The following is a 23,146-nucleotide window of genomic DNA, read 5'->3' on the forward strand; positions in this document are numbered from 1 at the left end:
AACAATCTACAGACATTTCTAAAAGGATAAGAATCATAACATTATTCTGGTGTGTTCTGTTAGGCGTCTCCACTTCACTTAAATAGTTATCTTTCACACCTCATAGAGTGATGCTTATCTGTGGTTTTCATTGACACTCAACTCAGCAACTAGGCAACAAAGTGTGGACAAACCTTACTGTCAGTGTGAGCCAATATGCCTTGGCTTAATGTAAAACCCTTGTGTTGTGTGACTGTTCAGTGATGGGTGTAGATGGCTGGAGTGTGACTTACTCCACTCAGAGTATCTGTACCTTGAAGGGGTCAACAGTGGAACTGTCCTGCTCTTACACATATCCCAGTGGTAGAGTCACAACAACCCTCTGGTTCACTAAAAATGATGCTGCTGGGAATCCTGTGAGTCTGAGTGATGACCCAGACTACAAAGGTCGTGTGACGTACCATGGAGATCAGAAGACTGTCCACACCCTGACAATCACAGACCTGAGAGAGAGTGACTCAGCTACGTACAAGTTCAGATTTATAACAGATCTGACCGTAGGGAGATATACTGGTGAACCTGGAGTCACTCTGTCTGTCACAGGTAAAGTTACATTCAATAAAGCTAAACTATTGAATTCCATTTAGTTCAGGAGAATTGTCTTGGTTTGTATTTATGTCTGTATAACATAAGATTTCTTTGTATTAGCGTGATAAGTCAGTGATGAAAGGGATTTACAGTGATATTGTTTTTCTCCAGGTCTTCAGGTGAAGGTGACTGGTGGACATCAGGATAAGACACTGTCCTGTAGCACCACCTGTACCCTGATTGGTAACCCCACCTACATCTGGTACAGGAACGGACAACATCTAGATGAGAGCACCTCCCCCCAGTACAAAGACCCAGTCTCCAGTAACTATGAAGACGGCTACTCCTGTGCTGTAAAATGCCAAGTGTGTGAGTGTGGACTTTTTAAAAATGCAAATACAATTTTGTTTCAGGTTGTGAGACTAATAAATAAATAATAAATATTGATCATTATTCAATATTGAAGGTTTTCACTACTGTAAAGTGTGTAACTAGTTTGTTTTCTACTACTTTATAACAAACATCAGTGTATACCAGTAGATATTGTAATTAAAGATGTATATAAGGTGTTCTGTTGTCTTTTTGTATTTCAGTTAAGAACTGTTGGGGTGTGACTTACACCCATCAGAGTATCTGTGCCTTGAAGGGGTCAACAGTGGACATATCCTGCTCTTACACATATCCCAGTTATCATGAGATCAAAAAAGCTTTCTGGTTTACTAAATGGTCTGGTATGGATGCTGAAGATCTGAGCTTGGTGCCAGGGTATGAGGGTCATATTGAGTACCTTGGGGATAAGAAGAGTGACTGTACCCTGAGAATCACAGACCTGAGATTGAGTGACTCTGCTGGATACAGGTTCAGATTCATAACATCCGGAGGAAAGTTTGCTGGCTCACCTGTCTCCCTGAATGTCACAGGTAATCTGTCACACATCTCACATCTATTACTGTAATTACCTTATTAAGGGCAGTCATCCAGACACAGTAGTGGTATGTGACAGAAAAAAACAAATCTAGTATATCATATAAGAGGACATATATAGGAGGAGACTAATGATGTGTTTCCTTTTACTCTAGATGTTGTGTTGGTGATGGATCCTACATCTGTGTCAGAGAGGGAGAATGTCACACTGACATGTAGAACCAAATGTACACTGGACCCCATCACAGCCTACAGTTGGTATAAGAATGGACAGCCTGTACCAAACAGCAACACCTACTCTCCTGTCTATAGCCTATTCCCAGTCAGCAGTGAGGATGCAGGCAGATACTCCTGTGCTGTGGAAGGCCATGAGGATCTCCGCTCTCCTGAAGACACTCTCAATGTCAGATGTAAGTACATGTGGTTTAAATGTTTAGTTTGCTATATTAACATTGCAGTGACAGATATTAGCTCCACATGACACTTGAATTGATCATCTTCAATAAGAGGGTGAATTTAAAAGTCATTGTGTGGAAAAGTAAAATTGTGGAAAGTATATATAATATTTTTAACTGACCTAATTTTTACTCTTTTTAAATCCACTGTATTTTACATTAGATGGACCAAAGAACACCTCAGTTTCAGCCAGTCCCTCTGGTGAAATAGTGGAGGGTAGTTCAGTGACTCTGACCTGCAGCAGTGATGCCAACCCACCTGTGGACAAATACACCTGGTACAAGAAGAACATAACCTCACCAAAAGCATCAGGACAGAGTTACAACATCACTAACATCAGCTCTGAGGAAAGTGGAGAATACTACTGTGAGGCTGAGAATACAATAGCATCTTGCAACTCTACAGCTCTGATGATCATTGTAGCAGGTCAAGATTCATCTTCAATACTTCAACACAAAACTACATGTTTCAATTTAATCTTAATCATTATACTTTGGATTATTACTCCTTAGTTTATAACTATACATTGTTATAAGATCCCTTAACAAGTATTGCATTAATGTCCTGTATTTCAGTTTATTTTTAGTTTATTATATCATACCATGTACTCACATCATCCATATTATATTACAGGGAAACAAACCTCAGTTGTGACTACAGCTGTTGGAATCATAGTGGTTGTTCTGGTTCTCATCCTCTGTCTCTCTGGACTCATGTGGTTCAGGTGAGTGAATTGTATTATTTATTTTTTATTATTTAACTTTAGTAACATTGATTGATTGATTAATTCATTAATTAACAAACAGGAAGAAGGCCTCCAAATCCACCTCTGACCCAAGAGACACAGCAGACGATGGACAGGTGAGTCTGTTGGAATCAGAAGATGACTGTGATGTCTGGGTATTGCTTTGTGGAGCATTTCCACGCCTCATGTTGTCTGTCCTCTTTCTCCATCAGGGAGAATCTAGTCCAGTGTATGACAACATATCAAGCATGGCCATGACCCTTACTGCAACACAGACAGCAGCCACCGTAGACCAGGATGATGTTCACTACGCCAGCGTCCACTTCTCTCACTCCAAAAACCAGGAAGTCCCACTGTACTCAACCGTCCAGAAACAGAAACAAGACGAAGATGTCCAATACGCTGTTGTGAAATTGAATCGCCCCAGTCCTGCCACCAAGTGAGCATATTCTGCCATTACAGCAACATAGAACCAATACTAGAACATTGGAAACACACAGCATTTAAGGATACGTTTGTTTGTTTACAACCAAATCTGGATGTCCAGGGGGTTGGAAAGTAGATTCTTATTTACTGCATTTCTATACAATTAAAACACTTTAAAATGTTATTTGGAAAACAGCAAAAAACAAGCAAAAATGACCCCAGCCGTTATCACCTTGGCTGCTGTAGGTTCATTCACCTCAGTCCATCTACAAACACATAGCCTATTAGCTATACAGTTGTAATGTTATACCCCTGAAAGGGAGGAAATATGGGAGATGATTCACACTGACACGCAGCATCAGCAACAAAACAAAAATGTGTGACATTTTTATAACTGTATTGTTCGCATGTTGATAGCATTTTAATGTATGCCTATAGGGAAGATAGGCCAAGTGGAGATATTCATATTGAAACATATTTTTTTTTATGTTCCTAAATTGTTTGATCAGACCCCAAGTTTGGGAACCACTGTAAAAACCTCTCTCTCTGCTTGCTTCCTCTCTCTCTCTGTCTCCCTCTACTTCCACCTGCATGCATTGCAGCCTGCCTCAGCCTCTCCAATGAGCACCACATCACTGTCTGTCTCAGTAGCCTAGCTTAGTAGTGTTTGGTTTTCTCCTGCTGAGGTAGGCTCCGTTTAACATTAGATTCTTACTTCATCCTTCCAGACCTGACTGACTGTAGACAAGGCAGGAGTCGCGGGACACAGCATCTCGCAAACACACTGTCAGCAGAGCAACCTGCGGCCTGGGGTAGTTCGTTTCACGTCGCCCTCGGCAAGTGCCACGAGAAGGGGAATTAGCCGTTTGAGAGAGTGGTGAATGTGCTGATAAAATTAGGGAGGCATATCTGGGGGATGCCAGAGATCATAACAAACAAACCACTGTTCATGATTCCACTCATTCACAAAGAGGCAGGCGCGATTAGTCAGATCAAGAAAATAAGCGTTCTGAGCTTTGACCAACGCTGGGAGCAATATTTAGATGTTGATCCGTAATTCATTTTCTTTACTGTGTACAGTATTTGTATTAGGCTATTATTATTATTATTTCCAAATTAGAAAAACATTAACGACCTCTGTGTCCTTAAACGTAGTAACGGCCATGTGCTCATTGGAGGAGTAGACAATGATGATGTCATGAGTGATGCATATTGTGCATTCATGCCTCAACACCAGAAACAGGAAGAGGAAGTGCAATAAACTGCTGTGAAATGGAACCGCCCCACTGCTGCCATATTCTGCATATTCTGCAATAAGGTCATTCATATGCTGCTGTTTATTGTAGATATCATCAATAGGCAACACAGTTGACCCCTAGTGACCACTACTGATGTCATTTCCTTAAACTATGGAACCAACAATGGACATCTCAAGACAATTATTATGACATGTCTATAATGAGGGAGTGATGTGATGATGGTTTTGATGAACAGTTCGGATGAGTTCCAAATGGCACCCTATTTCCTATTTAGTGCACTACTTTTATCCTGAGCCCATAGGCCCTGGTGAAAGATAGTGCTTTATAAAGGGTATAGGGTGCCACCATTTGGAAAACAACTTTTGTTTCATTTTTGTTTCTCTCTTCAGACCCGCAGCACAAGCAGCTGAGGAGGACCCCTCTGTGATCTACAGTACAGTCAACAAAAACAGAACCAAGTAGACCTGAACACAACAAACACAGAACTAAGAAGACCTGAACACAACAAACCCAGAACCAGGAAGACCTGAACACAACAAACCCAGAACCAGGAAGACCTGAACACAACAAACCCAGAACCAGGAAGACCTGAACACAACAAACCCAGAACCAGGAAGACCTGAACACAACAAACCCAGAACCAGGAAGACCTGAACACAACAAACCCAGAACCAGGAAGACCTGAACACAACAAACCCAGAACCAGGAAGACCTGAACACAACAAACACAGAACCAGGAAGACCTGAACACAACAAACACAGAACCAGGAAGACCTGAACACAACAAACCCAGAACCAGGAAGACCTGAACACAACAAACCCAGAACCAGGAAGACCTGAACACAACAAGCACAGAACCAGGAAGACCTGAACACAACAAACACAGAACCAGGAAGACCTGAACACAACAAACCCAGAACCAGGAAGACCTGAACACAACAAACCCAGAACCAGGAAGACCTGAACACAACAAACACAGAACCAGGAAGACCTGAACACAACAAACACAGAACCAGGAAGACCTGAACACAACAAACCCAGAACCAGGAAGACCTGAACACAACAAACACAGAACCAGGAAGACCTGAACACAACAAACACAGAACCAGGAAGACCTGAACACAACAAACACAGAACCAGGAAGACCTGAACACAACAAACACAGAACCAGGAAGACCTGAACACAACAAACACAGAACCAGGAAGACCTGAACACAACAAAAGGCGTGGTATATATAACCGTATACCACGGGTATGACAGAAAAGTACTATTTACTGTTCTAATTACGTTGGTAACCAGTTTATAATAGCAAAAAGGCACCTACAGAGTAGTTTGGGTCCTGGATGCTGATTGGCTGAAACAGCATTTCAGCCGTGTGTCCTGTATATCAGACAATATACCACGGGTGTGACGCAAAAATACTTGTTTACTTTTCTATTTATGTTGGTAACCAGTTTATAATAGCAATAAGACACCTCAGGGGTTTGTAGTCTATTTAGCCAATATACCACGGCATATCCGCTTTGTGTCAAAAACAGCCCTTAGCCATGGTATAATTAAGCAATAAGGCACCTCTGGGGTTTTTGGAATGTTACCAATATACCACGGCAAAGGGCTGTTTCCAAGCACTCCACGTTGCGTTGTGCGTAAGAACAGCCATTAGCCGTGGTATATTGGCCACATACCACACCCCTCTGACCTTATTGCTTAATTATACCACGGCTAAGGGTATAATAATATATGCCATCTAGCAGAAACTTTTATCCAAAGTCATTCACACAATCATTACAGTCATGAGTGCATATGTCTTTCATATTGGTAGTCCCAGCAGGAATCTAACCCATGCGCCATGCTGTAGAAATTGAGCCACACAGGACTACTCTATAAAAACTTAGAGTAGGAGTTCTGATCTAGGGTCAGTTTTGACTTTTAACCTCTTAAGGATCTGACCCTTTTTTTCAATTTTCGCCTAAAATGACATACTCAAATCTAACTGCCTGTAGCTCAGGACCTAAAGCAAGGATATGCATATTCTTGATACCATTTGAAAGGAAACACTTTGAAGTTTGTGGAAATGTCAAATTAATGTAGGAGAATATAACACATTAGATCTGGTTAAAGATCATACAAACAAAAAAACATAAGTTTCCTTTTTTCTTTTTTTGTTCCATCATCTTTGAAATGCAAGAGAAAGGCCACAATATAATATTGCAGTTTAGACACAATTTAGATTTTGGCCACTAGATGGCAGCAGTGTGTGTGCACATTTTCAGATTGATCCAGTGAAGCATTGCAATACTGGACTATTTTGAATCAAGTCTGCCCAAATGTGCCGAATTGGTCAATTGATACATTTTCAAGTACATACAGTGAGGGAAAAAAGTATTTGATCCCCTGCTGATTTTGTACGTTTTCCCACTGACAAAGAAATGATCAGTCTATAATTTTAATGGTAGGTTAATTTGAACAGTTAGAGACAGAATAACAACAAAAACATCCAGAAAAACGCATGTCAAAAAGGTTATAAATTGATTTGCATTTTAATGAGGAAAATAAGTATTTGACCCCCTCTCAATCAGAAAGATTTCTGTCTCCCAGGTGTCTTTTATACAGGTAACAAGCTTAGATTAGAGCACACTCATAAAGGGAGTGCTCCTAATCTCAGTTTGTTACCTGTATAAAAGACACCTGTCCACAGAAGCAATCAATCAATCAGATTTCAAACTCTCCACCATGGCCAAGACCAAAGAGCTCTCCAAGGATGTCAGGGACAAGATTGTAGACCTACACAAGGCTGGAATGGGCTACAAGACCATCGCCAAGCAGCTTGGTGAGAAGGTGACAACAGTTGCTGCGATTATTCGCAAATGGAAGAAACACAAACGAAATGTCAATCTCCCTCGGCCTGGGGCTCCATGCAAGATCTCACCTCGTGGAGTTGCAATGATCATGAGAATGGTGAGGAATCAGCCCAGAACTACACAGGAGGATCTTGTCAATGATCTCAAGGCAGCTGGGACCATAGTCACCAAGAAAACAATTGGTAACACACTACGCCGTGAAGGACTGAAATCCTGCAGCGGCCGCAAGGTCCCCCTGCTCAAGAAAGCACATATGCACATGTTCGTCTGAAGTTTGCCAATGAACATCTGAATGATTTAGAGGAGAACTGGGTGAAAGTGTTGTGGTCAGATGAGAACAAAATGGAGCTCTTTGGCATCAACTCAACTTGCGTATATTTTTTCTAATTTCTAATAACAAAGTTATGGCACAATTCTGCCTTAATGTCCAGGAAAGAGTTCTGCTTGACGCAACGTTTCTTATCGCTTTTATCCCCCAAAAAATGTTTTGTAAGCTAATGTGTGAAGTGTGACATTCAAAAAAAAAAACTTTTAAGAATAAACGTCATTGTCATTGTTTTTATCTTGTTATAACAGTATCTTCAGTGGAGAGAAAATGGAAAGCTTTCAAAATCAAACCTCTTGTACTGTACAGTAACTACAAATAATACATTTACTTTGGTTTGCATAGCAATAGTGGTTTATTCACCTTCATCATCATCATCATCATCATCATCATCATCATCATCATCATGTCTGTATAAAATATATACAAACACTTTCAGAAGGAGCAATGTCCAGCACCTAGACACACAACCAGTTACATTAAATATTATGTATTGTCATTTTTAAAACACACATCATGCAGACACAATATGGAATCACATGGATGTTTGAAGGTAGTTCTATCAGCGAGGGCATTCCATTCCAGAACACTGAGAGATGGAACATTACGGAAATACATTTACATTTTAGTCATTTAGCAGACGCTCTTATCCAGAGCAACTTACAGTTAGTGAGTGCATACATTATTTTATTTATTTTTTCATATTTCATACTGGCCCCTCATGGGAATCGAACCCACAACCCTGGCGTTGCAAACGCCATGCTCTAACTGAGCTACATCCCTGCCGGCCATTCCCTCCCCTACCCTGGGCCAATTGTGCGCCGCCCATGAGTCTCGCAGTCGCGGTCGGCTGCGACAGAGCCTGGATTCGAACCAGGATCTCTAGAGGCACAGTTAGCACTGCGATGCAGTGCCTTAGACCACTGGGCCACTCGGGAGTGGTGCAGCTGCTGAGGAGTGTAAATTGAATGGGTTTGTAGAATAGAATGAATGACATCATAGAACTGACCAAATGAAAATGGAACTTTGACCTGTTCCATGTAGAACTCAGAGGGAGAAAGGCAACACATTCTAAGATATTATAAACATTCCAAATAGTAGGCTATAGTAAACACATTCTAAGATACTATAAACATTCCAAATAGTAGGCTATAGTAAACACATTCTAAGATACTATAAACATTCCAAATAGTAGGCTATAATAAACACATTGTTTACATGATAGTGTATGTGGTCAAAAGAATACAGTGGAAATAGCCCACATTTTGCCCATTAGAAAAAATGTAAGACCAATCCTCAAATGAAAAAAGGCAACTAGATATGCATTCTGTTGTACATTTTCTATTGAAATAAAACCTCCCGCTTATGACGCGCTGGTCTGGTCCTCATACATGTCAAAGAGGAAGGAAAGGAAGTTCTGCATCACCTACCACCTACTTCTTGTTTCCGCGCACTGCCAGTCAGTTGACTCACTGTACAAGACCTCTCTCCTTCACTCTGTAAGTACTCTTGACAATATCTTGAAATTTAGTCATATACTAAATATACATTTTACTTCTTGTTACCTTCGTAGCTTGTTAGGCAACATAGCAGAAACATTCAATCTCTGCTCTGTGTTATGAACACAATTATATCGTATCTACTTTTGACTTCATATTTACGTTGTTGTTGTTGTTTCACGCCTGAGAGTGCCTGTAATTACGCCAGCTGGCTGCCTACAATGATTACATACAATAATTGCCTACCATTCAGCTGTTTTCTAACCTCATTGTCTGAACCGTTAATGTTAGGTAGCAAGTGGCTACTGTGCTTGAAAATTAGCAAGCTTGTTGCAACCTGGGTAGCTACTTGTAAACAATAGCTGGAACGACCGAGCGAACAGACGCGAACTGGCTGAGCGAACAGACGCGAACTGGCTGAGTCAATTCAGTGGCTAGCTTTGCACTTGGCTAGCTAACAGTAGCTGCTAGGGGTAAGTCATAACCTACACTTGTGTTTTGTTTTTTACATATTGATAGCCCGAGTCGCTCAAGGAATTCGGGACATGGGTGACTAGTTAATGTTAGTTTGGCTCTCTCTGTGTGTTCGTGCCGTGAAAGGAGGGGTTCTTCTTTGTCTGAGAGCAATGGCTAGCTAATTTGCTAACTAACTGGCTGAATCAGTTGACGACGGACTCGCTCAAGCTGTCGGGACTAACCCACAACGTTAGACACGGACACAAACGATCTGCTTGCATGTTGATACACTGGTGGTTGTTGTGGCTGAGTATTGGTGCTAAACCCTGCTGTTGGAGACCGGCATGCTAGCTGGCTGTGGCGTCTTATGACGAGGTGCCCGGACGTTTTTCACGGAATAATACTGCACCTAGTTAGCTAGCTGAATAAACTAGGTTAGTCTATTCCTAGAAAACATTGAACCGTTGTAGTTTACAACAATTATAGTTTCTGAGGTGGAAGTTGGGAGAGTTATATTTGGGAGTTGTGGTGAGGGATGCCCCGCTCTCTCCTTTCCCAGATGTTTAGTTCATTTTATTCCGATCTCCTCTGCATTATTGTAGCCATCTGCTGCAGCCTGTCAACTATGCCTCTGCCTATCCCTGTTCTCTCCTCTCCGCACAGGCTACACAAACGCCTCACACCGCGTGGCTGCTGCCTCTCTAACCTGGTGGTCCCTGCACGCACGACCCACGTGGAGTTCCAGGTCTCAGGCAGCCTCTGGAACTGCCGTTCTGCTGCCAACAAGGCAGACTTCATCCCAGCCTATGCTACCCTCCAGTCCCTCAACTTCTTGGCGCTGACGGAAACATGGATTACCACTGAAAACACTGCTACTCCTGCTGCTCTCTCCTCGTCTGACCATGTGTTCTCGCATACCCCGAGAGCATCTGGTCAGCGGGGAGGTGGCACAGGAATCCTCATCTCTCCCAAGTGGACATTCTCAATTTTTCCCCTGACCCATCTGTCTATCTCCTCATTTGAATTCCATGCTGTCACAGTCACTAGCCCATTTAAGCTTAATATCCTTGTCATCTATCGCCCTCCAGGTTCCCTTGGAGAGTTCATCAATGAGCTTGACGCCTTGATAAGTTCCTTTCCTGAGGATGGCTCACCCCTCACAGTTCTGGGGGATTTCAACCTCCCTACGTCTACATTTGACTCATTTCTCTCTGCCTCCTTCTTTCCACTCCTCTCCTCTTTTGACCTCACCCTCTCACCGTCCCCCCCTACTCACAAGGCAGGCAATACGCTTGACCTCATCTTTACTAGATGCTGTTCTTCTACTAATCTCACTGCAACTCCCCTCCAAGTCTCCGACCACTACTTTGTATCATTTTCTCTCTCCCTCTCCTCCAACACTACTCACTCTGTCCCTACACAGATGGTAATGCGCCGTCGCAACCTTCCCTCTCTCTCTCCCGCTACTCTCTCCTCTTCCATCCTATCATCTCTTCCCTCTGCTCAATCCTTCTCCCTCCAATCTCCTGATTCTGCCTCCTCAACCCTCCTCTCCTCCCTTTCTGCATCCTTTGACTCTCTATGTCCCCTATCCTCCCGGCCGCCCGGTCCTCCCCTCCAGCTCCGTGGCTTGATGACTCATTGCGAGCTCACAGAACAGAGCTCCGGGCAGCTGAGCGGAAATGGAAGAAAACTAGACTCCCTGCAGACCTGGCATCTTTTCACTCCCTCCTCTCTACATTTTCTTAATCTGTTTCTGCTGCTAAGGCCACTTTCTACCACTCTAAATGCCAAGCATCCGCCTCTAACCCTAGGAAGCTCTTTGCCACATTCTCCTCCCTCTATGTGGATGACTTCGTCAACCATTTTGAAAAGAAGGTTGACGACATCCGATCCTCGTTTGTTAAGTCAAATGACACTGCTGGTCCTGCTCACACTGCCCTACCCTATGCTTTGACTTCTTTCTCCCCTCTCTCTCCAGATAAAATCTTGCGACTTGTGACGGCAGGCCGCCCAACAACCTGCCCGCTTGACCCTATCCCCTCCTCTCTTCTCCAGACCATCTCCGGTGACCTTCTCCCTTACCTCACCTCGCTGATCAACTCATCCTTGACCGCTGGCTATGTCCCTTCCGTCTTCAAGAGAGCGAGAGTTGCACCCCTTCTCAAAAAACCAACACTCGATCCCTCTGATGTCAACAACTACAGACCAGTATCCCTTCTTTCTTTTCTCTCCAAAACTATTGAGCGTGCCGTCTTTAGCCAACTCTCTTGCTATCTCTCTCAGAATGACCTTCTTGATCCAAACCAGTCAGGTTTCAAGACTGGTCATTCAACTGAGACTGCTCTTCTCTGTGTCACAGAGGCTCTCCGCACTGCTAAAGCTAACTCTCTCTCCTCTGCTCTTGTCCTTCTAGACCTGTCTGCTGCCTTTGATACTGTGAACCATCAGATCCTCCTCTCCACCCTCTCCGAGCTGGGCATCTCCGGCGCGGCTCACTCTTGGATTGCGTCCTACCTGACCGGTCGCTCCTACCAAGTGGCGTGGCGAGAAGCTGTCTCCGCACCACGTGCTCTCACCACTGGTGTCCCCCAGGGCTCAGTTCTAGGCCCTCTCCTATTCTCGCTATACACCAAGTCACTTGGCTCTGTCATATCCTCACATGGCCTCTCCTATCATTGCTACGCTGACGACACACAACTAATCTTCTCCTTTCCCCCTTCTGATAACCAGGTGGCGAATCGCATCTCTGCATGTCTGGCAGACATATCAGTATGGATGACGGATCACCACCTCAAGCTGAACCTCGGCAAGACGGAGCTGCTCTTCCTCCCGGGGAAGGACTGCCCTTTCCATGATCTCGCCATCACGGTTGACAACTCCGTTGTGTCCTCCTCCAGAGTGCGAAGAGCCTTGGCGTGACCCTGGACAACACCCTGTCGTTCTCCGCTAACATCAAGGCGGTGACCCGATCCTGTAGGTTCATGCTCTACAACATTCGGAGAGTACGACCCTGCCTTACACAGGAAGCGGCACAGGTCCTAATCCAGGCACTTGTCATCTCCCGTCTGGATTACTGCAACTCGCTGTTGGCTGGGCTCCCTGCCTGTGCCATTAAACCCCTACAACTCATCCAGAATTCCGCAGCCCGTCTGGTGTTCAACCTTCCCAAGTTCTCTCACGTCACTCCGCTCCTCCGCACACTCCACTGGCTACCAGTTGAAGCTCGCATCTGCTACAAGACCATGGTGCTTGCCTACGGAGCTGTGAGGGGAACAGCACCTCTGTACCTTCAGGCTCTGATCAATCCCTACACCCAAACGAGGGCACTGCGTTCATCCACCTCTGGCCTGCTGGCTCCCCTTCCTCTACGGAAGCACAGTTCCCGCTCAGCCCAGTCAAAACTGTTTGCTGCTCTGGCACCCCAATGGTGGAACAAGCTCCCTCACGACGCCAGGACAGCGGAGTCACTGACCACCTTCCGGAGACATTTGAAACCCCACCTCTTTAAGGAATACCTGGGATAGGATAAAGTAATCCTTCTACCCCCCCCACCCCCCCACCCCGAAAAAAAAAAAAAAAAAAAAAACATTGTAAAGTGGTTATCCCACTGGCTATAAGGTGAATGCACCTATTTGTAAGTCGCTCTGGATAAGAGCGTCTGCTAAATTACGTAAATGTAAATGTAAAAGTACATCAGGGCCAGTATTCATAACGTGTCTCAGTGTCCCCCAGTGTTGATCCAGGATCAGAGGCCCACGGTCCATATAATTATTATTTAAAAGGTATGTATGTACAGTACCAGTGAAAAGTTTGGACACACCTACTCATTCAAGGGTTTTTCTTTATTTTTTCTATGTTTTACATTGTAGAATAATAGTGAAGACATCAAAACTATGAAATAACACACATGGAATCATGTACGGTCGTGGTCAAAGGTTTTGAGAATGACACAAATATTAATTAAAGTCTGCTGCCTCAGTTTTTATGATGGCAATTTACATATGCTCCAGAAAGTTATGAAGAGTGATCAGATGAATTGCAATTAATTACAAAGTCCCTCTTTGCCATGAAAATGAACTTAATCCCCAAAAAACTTTTCCAATGCATTTCAGCCCTGACACAAAAGGACCAGTGATTCTCTCGTTAACACAGGTGAGAGTGTTGAATTGAGTTAGAATAACAGACTGGAAGCTTTAAAAGGAGGGTGGTGCTTGAAATCATTGTTCTTCCTCTGTTAACTACACTGCTCAAAAAAATAAAGGGAACACTTAAACAACACAATGTAACTCCAAGTCAATCACACTTCTGTGAAATCAAACTGTCCACTTAGGAAGCAACACTGATTGACAATACATTTCACATGCTGTTGTGGAAATGGAATAGACAACAGGTGGAAATTATAGGCAATTAGCAAGACACCCCCAATAAAGAAGTGGTTCTGCAGGTGGTGATCACAGACCACTTCTCAGTTCCTATGCTTCCTGGCTGATGTTTTGGTCACTTTTGAATGCTGGCGGTGCTTTCACTCTAGTGGTAGCATGAGACGGAGTCTACAACCCACACAAGTGGCTCAGGTAGTGCAGCTCATCCAGGATGGCACATCAATGTGAGCTGTGGCAAGAAGGTTTGCTGTGTATGTCAGCGTAGTGTCCAGAGCATGGAGGCGCTACCAGGAGACAGGCCAGTACATCGTGAGACGTGGAGGAGGCCGTAGGAGGGCAACAACCCAGCAGCAGGACCGCTACCTCCGCCTTTGTGCAAGGAGGAGCACTGCCAGAGCCCTGCAAAATGACCTCCAGCAGGCCACAAATGTGCATGTGTCTGCTCAAACCGGGCCCGACGTCCACAGGTGGGGGTTGTGCTTACAGCCCAAAACCGTGCAGGACGATTGGCATTTGCCAGAGAACACCAAGATTGGCAAATTCGCCACTGGCGCCCTGTGCTCTTCACAGATGAAAGCAGGTTCACACTGAGCACATGTGACAGACGTGACAGAGTCTGGAGACGCCGTGGAGAACGTTCTGCTGCCTGCAACATCCTCCAGCATGACCGGTTTGGCGGTGGGTCAGTCATGGTGTGGGGTGGCATTTCTTTGGGGGGCCGCACAGCCCTCCATGTGCTCGCCAGAGGTAGCCTGACTGCCATTAGGTACCGAGATGAGATCCTCAGACCCCTTGTGAGACCATATGCTGGTGCGGTTGGCCCTGGGTTCCTCCTAATGCAAGACAATGCTAGACCTCATATGGCTGGAGTGTGTCCGCAGTTCCTGCAAGAGGAAGGCATTGATGCTATTGACCGCCCGTTCCCCAGACCTGAATCCAATTGAGCACATTTGGGACATCATGTCTCGCTCCATCCACCAACGCCACGTTGCACCACAGACTGTCCAGGAGTTGGCGGATGCTTTAGTCCAGGTCTGGGAGGAGATCCCTCAGGAGTCCAACCGCACCAGCATATGGTCTCACAAGGGGTCTGAGGATCTCATCTCGGTACCTAATGGCAGTCAGGCTACCTCTGGCGAGCACATGGAGGGCTGTGCGGCCCCCCAAAGAAATGCCACCCCACACCATGACTGACCCACCGCCAAACCGGTCATGCTGGAGGATGTTGCAGGCAGCAGAACGTTCTCCACGGCGTCTCCAGACTCTGTCACGTCTGTCACATGTGCTCAGTGTGAACCTGCTTTCATCTGTGAAGAGCACAGGGCGCCAGTGGCGAATTTGCCAATCTTGGTGTTCTCTGGCAAATGCCAATCGTCCTGCACGGTTTTGGGCTGTAAGCACAACCCCCACCTGTGGACGTCGGGCCCGGTTTGAGCAGACACATGCACATTTGTGGCCTGCTGGAGGTCATTTTGCAGGGCTCTGGCAGTGCTCCTCCTTGCACAAAGGCGGAGGTAGCGGTCCTGCTGCTGGGTTGTTGCCCTCCTACGGCCTCCTCCACGTCTCCTGATGTACTGGCCTGTCTCCTGGTAGCGCCTCCATGGGGCGGCAGGTAGCTTAGTGGTTAAGAGCGTAGTGCCAGTAACCGAAAGGTTGCTGGTTCTAATCCCCGAGCCGACTAGGTGAAAAATCTGTCGATGTGCCCTTGAGCAAGGCACTTAACCCTAATTGCTCCTGTAAGTTGCTCTGGATAAGAGCGTCTGCTAAATGACTAAAATGTAAAATGTAATGTAAATGTGAGTCCATCTGCCACCTCATCAGGAGCATGCCCAGGCATTGTAGGGAGGTCATACAGGCACGTGGAGGCCACACACACTACTGAGCCTCATTTTGACTTGTTTTAAGGACATTACATCAAAGTTGGATCAGCCTGTAGTGTGGTTTTCCACTTTAATTTTGAGGGTGACTCCAAATCCAGACCTCCATGGGTTGATAAATTTGATTTCCATTGATAGTTTTTGTGTGATTTTGTTGTCAGCACATTCAACTATGTAAAGAAAAAAGTATTTAATAAGATTATTTCATTCATTCAGATCTAGGATGTGTTGTTTAAGTGTTCCCTTTATTTTTTGAGCAGTGTATGTTTACCTGCAAGGAAACACGTGCCGTCAACATTGTTTTGCACAAAAAGGGCTTCATAGGCAAGGATATTGGGCGCCCAAGAAAGTCCAGCAAGCGCCAGGACCATCTCCTAAAGTTGATTCAGCTGCGGGATCGGGGCACCGCCAGTGCAGAGCTTGCTCAGGAATGTTAGCAGGCAGGTGTGAGTGCATCTGCACGCACAGTGAGGCGAAGACTTTTGGAGGATGGCCTGGTGTCAAGAAGGGCAGCGAGGAAGCCACTTCTCTCCAGGAAAAACATCAGGGACAGACTGATATTCTGCAAAAGGTACAGAGATTGGACTGCTGAGGATTGGGGTAAAGTAATTTTCTCTGATGAATCCCCTTTCCGATTGTTTGGGGCATCTGGAAAACACCTTGTCCGGAGAAGACAAGGTGAGCACTACCATCAGTCCTGTGTCATACCAACAGTAAAGCATCCTGAGATCATTCATGTGTGGGGTTGCTTCTCAGGCAAGGGAGTGGGCTCACTCACAATTTTGCCTAAGAAGACAGCCATGAATAAAGAATGGTACCAACACATTCTCAGAGAGCAACTTCTCCCAACCATCCAAGAATAGTTTGGTGATGAACAATGCCTTTTCCAGCATGATGGAGCACCTTGCCATAAGGCAAACGTGATAACTAAATGGCTCGGGGAACAAAACATCGACATTTTGGGTCCATGGCCAGGAAACTCCCCAGACCTTAATCCCATTGAGAACTTGTGATCAATCCTCAAGAGGCGGGTGGACAAACAAAAACCCACAAATTCGGACAAATTCCAAGCATTGATTATGCAAGAATGGGCTGCCATCAGTCAGGATGTGGCCCATAAGTTAATTGACAGCTTGCCAGAGTGGATTACAGAGGTCTTGAAAAAGAAGGGTCAACACTGCAAATATTGACTCTTTGCATAAACTTAATGTAATTGTCAATAAAAGCCTTTGGCACTTCTGGAATGCTTGTAATTATACTTCAGTATCCCATAGTAACATTTGACAAAAATATCTAAAAACACTGAAGCAGCAAACTTTGTGAAGACCAATACTTGTGTCATTCTCAAAACTTTTGATCACGACTGTAGTAACCAAAGAAGTGTTAAACAAATCAAAATATATTTTATATTTGAGATTCTTCAAATAGCCACCCTTTGCCTTGATGACAGCTTTGCACACTCATGGTATTATCTCAACCAGCTTCATGAGGTTGTCACCTGGAATGCATTTCAAATAACAGGTGTGCCTTCTTAAAATATAATTTGTGGAATTTCTTTCCATTTCAATGCGTTTGAGCCAATCAGTTGTGTTGTGACAAGGTAGGGGGGGTATACAGAAGATAGCCCTATTTGGTAAAATACATTTACATTTTAGCAGACGCTCTTATCCAGAGCGACTTACATGAGCAATTAGGGTTAAGTGCCTTGCTTAAGGGCACATTGACAGATTTTTCACCTAGTTGGCTCAGGGATTAGAACCAGTGACCTTTCGGTTACTGGCACAACGCTCTTACCCACTAAGCTACCTGCCGCCCTACCTGCTGCCCAAGTCCATATTATGGCAAGAACAGCTCAAATAAGCCCAGAGAAATTACAGTCCATCATTACTTGAATTTCAAGAACTTTGAAAGTTTCTTCAAGTGCAGTCGCAAAAACCATCAAGCGCTATGATGAAACTGGCTCTCATGAGGACAGCCACAGGAATGGAAGACCCAGAGTTACCTCTGCTGCAGAGGATAAGTTCATTAGAGTTACCAGCCTCAGAAATTGAAGCCCAAATAAATGCTTCACAGAGTTCAAGTAACAGACACATCTCAACATCAACTGTTCAGAGGAGACTGTGTGAATCAGGCCTTCATGGTCGAATTGCTGCAAAGAAACCACTACTAAAAGACACCAATAAGAAGAAGAGACTTGCTTGGGCCAAGAAACAAGAGCAATGGACATTAGACTGGTGGAAATGTGTCCTTTGGTCTGGAGTCCAAATTGGAGATGTTTGGTTCCAACCACTGTGTCTTTGTGAGACGTGGTGTGGGTGAACGGATGATCACTGCATGTGTATTTCCCACCGTAAAGCATGAAGGATGAGGTGTTATGGTGTGGGGGTGCTTTGCTGGTGACACTGTCTGTTTGTCTGTTATTTAGAATTCAATGCACACTTAACCCAATGGCTACCACAGCATTCTGCAGTGATACGCCATCCCATCTGGTTTGGGCTTAGTGGGAATATAATTTGTTTTTCAAAAGGACAATTACCCCAAACACCTCCAGGCTGTATAAGGGATATTTTACCAAGAAGGAGAGCGATGGAGTGCTGCATCAGATGACCTGGACTCCACAATTCCCCGACCTCAACCAAATTGAGATGGTTTGGGATGAGTCGGACCGCAGAGTGAAGGAAAAGCAGCCAACAAGTGCTCAGCATATGTGGGAACTCCTTCAAGACTGTTGGAAAAGCATTCCAGGTGAAGCTGGTTGAGAGAATGCCAAGAGTGTGCAAAGCTGTCATCAAGGCAAAGGGTGGCTATTTGAAGAATCTCAAATATAAAATATATATTTTTTGGTTACTACATGATTCCATGTGTGTTATTTCATAGTTTTGATGCCTTCAATATTATTATACAATGTAACAAATAGGAAAAATAAAGAAAAACCCTTGAATGAGTAGGCGTTTTAAAACTTTTGACCGGTAGTGTATGTATGTATGTATAAATGTATATACAGTGGGGAGAACAAGTATTTGATACACTGCCGATTTTGCAGGTTTTCCTACTTCCAAAGCATGTAGAGGTCTGTAATTTTTATCATAGGTACACTTCAACTGTGAGAGATGGAATCTAAAACAAAAATCCAGAAAATCACATGGTATGATTTTTAAATAATTAATTTGCATTATATTGAATGACATTGCATGACATAAGTATTTGTAATACCAACATGTTTCAAGCAGACCACCATAGTCCCCGTGCCCAAGGACTCTAAGATAACCTGCCTAAATGACTACCGACCCGTAGCACTGACGTCTGTAGCCATGAAGTGCTTTGAAAGGCTGGTCATGGCTCACATCAACAGCATTATCCCAGAAACCCTAGACCCACTCCAATTTGCATACCGCCCCAACAGATCCACAGATGATGCAATCTCTATTGCACTCCACACTGCCCTTTCCCACCTGGACAAGAGGAACACCTACGTGAGAATGCTATTCATTGACTACAGCTCAGCATTCAACACCATAGTGCCCTCTAAGCTCATCACTAAGCTAAGGATCCTGGGACTAAACACCTCCCTCTGCAACTGGATCCTGGACTTCCTGACGGGCCGCCCCCAGGTGGTAAGGGTAGGTAACAACACATCTGCCACACTGATCCTCAACACGGGGGCCCCTCAGGGGTGCATGCTCAGTCCCCTCCTGTACTCCCTGTTCACCCATGACTGCATGGCCAGGCACGACTCCAACACCATCATTAAGTTTGCCGACGACACAACAGTGGTAGGCCTGATCACCGACAACGATGAGACAGCCTATAGGGAGGAGGTCAGAGACCTGGCCGTGTGGTGCCAGGACAACAACCTCTCCCTCAACGTGACCAAGACAAAAGAGATGATTGTGGACTACAGGAAAAAAAAGAGGAATGAGCACGCCCCCATTCTCATCGACGGGGCTGTAGTGGAACAGGTTGAGAGCTTCAAGTTCCTCGGTGTCCACATCACCAACAAACTATCATGGTCCAAACACACCAAGACAGTCGTGAAGAGGGCACGACAAAGCCTATTCCCCCGAAAGAGACTGAAAAGATTTGGCATGGGTCCTCAGATCCTCAAAAAATTATACAGCTGCACCATCGAGAGCATCCTGACTGGTTGCATCACCGCCTGGTATGGCAACTGCTTGGCCTCCGACCGCAAGGCACTACAGAGGGTAGTGCGTACGGCCCAGTACATCACTGGGGCCAAGCTTCCTGCCATCCAGGACCTCTATACCAGGCGGTGTCAGAGGAAGGCCCTCAAAATTGTCAAAGACTCCAGCCACCCTAGTCATAGACTGTTCTCTCTGCTACCGCACGGCAAGCGGTACCGGAGTGCCAAGTCTAGGTCCAAAAGACTTCTCAACAGCTTCTACCCCCAAGCCTTAAGACTCCTGAACAGCTAATCATGGCTACCCGGACTATTTGCACTGCCCCCCCACCCCATCCTTTTACGCTGCTGCTACTCTGTTAATTATTTATGCATAGTCACTTTAACTCTACCCACATGTACATATTACTTCAACTACCTCAACTATCCGGTGTCCCCGCACATTGACTCTGCACCGGTACCCCCCTGTATATATAGCCTCCCTACTGTTGTTTTATTTTACTTCTGCTCTTTTTTTCTCAACACTTTTTTTGTTGTTGTTTTATTTTTACTTTTTTTGTTAAAAAGAAATGCACTGTTGGTTAAGGGCTGTAAGTAAGCATTTCACTGTAATGTCTGCACCTGTTGTATTCGGCGCATGTGGCCAATAAAATTTGATTTGATTTGATTTGATTTGATACATCAGAAAAGCAGAACTATTTGGTACAGAAACCTTTGTTTGCAATTACAGAGATCATACGTTTCCTGTAGGTCTTGACCAGGTTTTCACACACTGAAGCAGGGATTTTGGCCCACTCCTCCATTCAGACCTTCTCCAGATCCTTCAGGTTTCGGGGCTGTCGCTGGGCAATACGCACTTTCAGCTCCCTCCAAAGATTTTCTATTGGGTTCAGGTCTGGAGACTGGCTAGGCCACTCCAGGACCTTGAGATGCTTCTTACGGAGCCACTCATTAGTTGCCCTGGCTGTGTGTTTCGGGTCGTTGTCATGCTGGAAAACCCAGCCACGACCCATCTTCAATGCTCTTACTGTTGGAAGGAGGTTGTTGGCCAAGATCTCGCGATACATGGCCCCATCCATCCTCCCCTCAATACGGTGCAGTCGTCCTGTCCCCTTTGCAGAAAAGAGTCCCCAAATAATTATGTTTCCACCTCCACGCTTCACGGTTGGGATGGTGTTCTTGGGGTTGTACTCATCCTTCTTCTTCCTCCAAACATGGTGAGTGGAGTTTAGACCAAAAAGCTCTATTTTTGTCTCATCAGACCAAATGACCTTCTCCCATTCCTCCTCTGGATCATCCAGATGGTCACTGGCAAACTTCAGATGGGCCTGGACATGCGCTGGCTTGAGCAGGGGGACCTTGCATGCGCTACAGGATTTTAATCCATGACGGCGTAGTGTGTTACTAATGGTTTTCTTTGAGACTGTGGTCCCAGCTCTCTTCAGGTCATTGACCAGGTCCTGCCGTGTAGTTCTGGGCTGATCCCTCACCTTCCTCATGATCATTGACGCCCCACGAGGTGACATCTTGCATGGAGCACCAGACCGAGGGTGATTGACCGTCATCTTGAACTTCTTCCATTTTCTAATAATTGCGCCAACAGTTGTTGCCTTCTCACCAAGCTGCTTGCCTATTGTCCTGTTGCCCATCCCAGCCTTGTGCAGGTCTACAATTTTATCCCTGATGTCCTTACACAGCTCTCTGGTCTTGGCCATTGTGGAGAGGTTGGAGTCTGTTTGATTGAGTGTGTGGACAGGTGTCTTTTATACAGGTAACGAGTTCAAACAGGTTCAGTTAATACAGGTAATGAGTGGAGAACAGGAGGGCTTCTTACAGAAAAACTAACAGGTCTGTGAGAGCCGGAATTCTTACTGGTTGGTAGGTGATCAAAGACTTATGTCATGCAATAAAATGCAAATTAATTACTTAAAAATCATACAATGTGATTTTCTGGATTTTTGTTTTAGATTCCGTCTCTCACAGTTGAAGTGTACCTATGATAAAAATGACAGACCTCTACATGCTTAGGAAGTAGGAAAACCTGCAAAATCGGCAGTGTATCAAATACTTGTTCTCCCCACTGTATGTATGTATGTATGTATGTGTGTGTATGTGTGTATGTGTGTGTGTGTGTGTGTGTGTGTGTGTGTGTGTGTGTGTGTGTGTGTGTTTGTGTGTGTGTGTGTGTGTCACTTGATGTTTAGCCTCACTGCTTGGGGATAGGAGCTATCATTGAACCTGGTGGTCAGTCTTCAGGCTGCTGTACAGCTTGACGGACCGTAGAGTATTGAACATTTATCCTCCTTTATTTGGAGTTCTGAGAATAAAACAACTTCAGAACAATCAATATAGAAATATCTGTTTACAGTACTACAGATCTGTTCAATAAGTGATTGTTGTTGTTGTTGATGATGTTGATGATGATGATGACTTTATTTAATCCATTAGGAAAATATTTTTGCATCATACATCATGTCATCTTAAATAGAAAGACGTAGACAGACATGAAACACGTCACACACATTAAATACATATAGACTTACAGACAGACAGTAATCACATAGACAACCATATAGCACAATACAACTCAACACAATATGAGCCTGGTTCATTTTCAGTAATGAGGCCCTGTACCCCATTTACAGTTTATACTCCAATGTATCAGGTGTAGTTATTCACCAGCTATAGAGTGAGCTGTTGTTTATGTTTCTAAGACTGCAGGGTGGGAGATGCAACAATGACCTTGAGAACAGCAGGAAGTGTGTTGGTGGTCTTTCTCTGGTCTGTAGCAGGTATGGTCTCATTCTTGTCTTTTAGTTGCTCTGTTTAACAATCTACAGACATTTCTAAAAGGATAAGAATCATAACATTATTCTGGTGTGTTCTGTTAGGTGTCTCCACTTCACTTTAAATAGTTATCTTTCACACCTCATTGAGTGATGCTTATCTGTGGTTTCCATTCACACTCAACTCAACAACTACGGCAACAAATTGTGGACAAACCCTACTGTTAGTGTGAGCCAAAAGACCTTGACTTAATTATGATACCATTGTATTGTGTGACTGTGTTTCAGTGGTACTGGGTCAGAATGGCTGGAGTATGAGCTGCACCAAGAATAGTATCTGTACCTTGAAGGGGTCAACAGTGGAGCTGTCCTGCTCCTACACATATCCCAGAGGTTATACAGTCACGACAACCAAATGGTATAAATGGAAGAATTCGATCT

The sequence above is a fragment of the Coregonus lavaretus genome (genome assembly GCF_964263955.1).
Source record: "Coregonus lavaretus genome assembly, contig: HAP1_SCAFFOLD_571, whole genome shotgun sequence".
NCBI lineage: Eukaryota > Metazoa > Chordata > Actinopteri > Salmoniformes > Salmonidae > Coregonus > Coregonus lavaretus.